General features: G+C 48.3%; 1 protein-coding gene and 1 long non-coding RNA gene across 2 annotated transcripts in view; both read right to left on the bottom strand.

Annotated features, from left to right (window-relative positions):
* The window catches only part of LOC142988470 (uncharacterized), a 93056-nt gene extending 91383 nt beyond the window's left edge, over positions 1–1673 (bottom strand). The window contains exon 1 of the long non-coding RNA XR_012960589.1: positions 1654–1673. This is a non-coding gene — a long non-coding RNA (uncharacterized LOC142988470). The remainder of the gene's footprint in view (positions 1–1653) is intronic.
* The window catches only part of bcas3 (BCAS3 microtubule associated cell migration factor), a 207292-nt gene that overhangs the window by 111324 nt on the left and 93468 nt on the right, over positions 1–2500 (bottom strand). The gene's annotated exons all lie outside the window — the stretch shown is intronic.

Below are 2500 nucleotides of genomic sequence, written 5' to 3'. Positions count from 1 at the left end.
GCACAGGAGCTAAGATGCATCTGATTGAACGTGTCGACGTTTCCTTCAGCTGAGCTGGACGGTGGAGAGGAAAGGTGGAATCTATCAGGAGCTCAGCTGGATCCAGTCTCATCTGGTTCTGCTTGTTATTAGCTGAGCTGGTTGTTCTGCCAGCATGAATCCCCTCAGCCTTCAGACTGAAAGGTGCACAGAGAAGAGGGTTCAGGAGAATCCACCACAGTCCAGCAGAGGAGGGGTAGAGAGGTGGGGAAGCTTGTTTACTGTGCTGCATGTCTACGTGTGTCTAATATCTAACTCTCTGTTTGTTGGTGGGATGAAGAGGCAGGTAAGGAGGGAGAAGATAAGTAACATATGAGCTCACGTGTGAAGGGAGAGAGGTGGGAAGGCAGGGAGTGAGGAAGATAAGGAACAGAAACAGAGAGGAAGGAGAGAAGCTGCAGGAGAGAAGGTTTCAGACACACACTTATGGATCTGCAGAGTTCATCACACCCCTGAACCAGACTTTTCAACAGCAGCTGTAAGAGACGGCAACTAAAACAGCCTGTTTTCACTCTGTCTGCACAAAAGTGTCACAATGAGGGAGATGAGAACACGTTTAACTATTGTGTAACACTTCCTAAAACTAAGAACACAGACTGAGGACATCCTGAATGGAACTAGAGACACCTTTGAAATGTGTGTGTGTGTGTGTGTGTGTGTGTGTGTGTGTGTCTCTTTGCATTACTGTGACTGTTGGCTCAATTGGTCTTCAGTCACATCTCATCCACTCTAACTGAGCGGCTCACTATGTTGCAGAAAGTAACTAAACAAACACGTTGGTATGTAGAGAGACGTTAGTTCGTGAGTCTGTAGCAGCAAAGCGTCGGCCCAACCAAAGACCTAGGGGTGGAAAGAATCTCTCTCTCTCTCTCTCTCTCTCCATCCCTCCCCTCTCTCCCTCTCTCCCTCTCTCTCTCAGAGGTTAAGTGTAGAGGAATAATCACTCATTTGCGGGGCAGAAAGCGAGGGAGCCCAGTGCGCTGCATAAACATTTTGCCGGATGTAATTTTCTCTGCCGGTCTTTTGGCTTTTCCCAGTAGGTCGGAGCCCAACGCCCAGGAGGAAATCGTTTAAGTGCCAAATTGTATCCTGGTTTTCCAGAGTTTTCCTGCCTGTTCTGGCTCAGGGCTTTTCCTGGCGTGAGACCGTTATACGCCGTGTGTGTGGATGGATGTATGCGTGTAACAAATGGCGGCTTGACCGACTTCTAGGTATTCAACTGTGGATGACAGCGCTCGTGTCAGCAGGCAAACACTGTTAACCAGAGACGAGAGACACACACACGGGTCCACAGAGACCAGGGAGTGTGTGTGTGTGTGTGTGTGTGTGAGTGTACCTGAGGAGAAGTCTCTGTGGGTGTGTGTGTGTGTGTTTGTCTACCATGTGTTCCTGATTTGCAGAGAGACTTGAAGTGCTCCCTGCTTCATTAGCTCCTATCTGTTTATCAGAGTTTGGACCAAACAGCTCCCATGGTAGAGGAAAGGCTTTGGTTGTATAATAATAAAGATCAGTCAGTTAAGTTAGACATGTTTAAATGTCACTTTATCCTGTCTAACTCCTCCTGATGTTTCCTTTAGTATCAGTCCTCACACACACACACACACACACGCACACACACACACACACACACACACACACACAGGCCTGACTTCACTGCATTCATGCATGGCTGCAGCACAAACGTGTTCATCAACAACACAGCGCCCAGATCAAGATGCTGCTGCAGACCTGCTGCACTAAACACACGTCTGTCTGTTTTTACACGCTTACTACACGCTACATCTCTGAAAGAGTCACATTGTAGCCTGAAAAAATACAAATAAATACGACTATAAATAGACTTTTTAAACTTTGTGAATCTAAACACAAAGTTGGGATGAATGGGAAAAAAATATTCCCAAGATGAGCTCAGCAAAATCAGGGATTTTGAAGGCAAAAATCCCACAAAAAGACGGTGAAATCCTGGTGAGAGTGAGGAGTTTGTAGAGAAGAATGAGAACACAGAGCAGAGAACAGAGCAAAACAATGCAAACACACATGAGCTCAACCCACTGGAGGAAGAATGTATGTGAGCCTGGAGGAGGAGAGGGAGGAGGAGGAGGAGGAGAAGGAGAAGGAGAAGGAGGAGGAGGAGAGGGAGGAGGAGGAGGAGGAGGACAGACAGAACACAATTAGCAGCAGCTTGTCACAACTGCAGACCTCTGATGTGTGTATCTACAATTAGTAATTGTGTTTGTGTCTGCATGTGTGTGTGCAGAGTGTGTGACACTTTGCCCTCACGCACATCTCATTTATTGGATTAGTGCAGGACGCAGCAGTGAGGCTGTGGCTCGCTGGCGCCAGGGGCCGGCTCAGAGGCCCTGTGGCCTAGTTAGCCACCATGCTAAGCTAAGCTCCCACTCCAGGAGCCAAGGGGGGAGCGTCAGGGCTGCAGGAGGGAGGGGGGGGGCTTGTTACTGAG

This window comes from Genypterus blacodes, unplaced genomic scaffold, assembly GCF_046128005.1.
Source record: "Genypterus blacodes isolate CSIRO-AG114 ecotype Tasmania unplaced genomic scaffold, CSIRO-AGI_Gbla_v1 ptg000330l_1, whole genome shotgun sequence".
In the NCBI taxonomy this organism is placed as follows: domain Eukaryota; kingdom Metazoa; phylum Chordata; class Actinopteri; order Ophidiiformes; family Ophidiidae; genus Genypterus; species Genypterus blacodes.
This window is presented reverse-complemented; position numbering and strand designations above follow the sequence as displayed.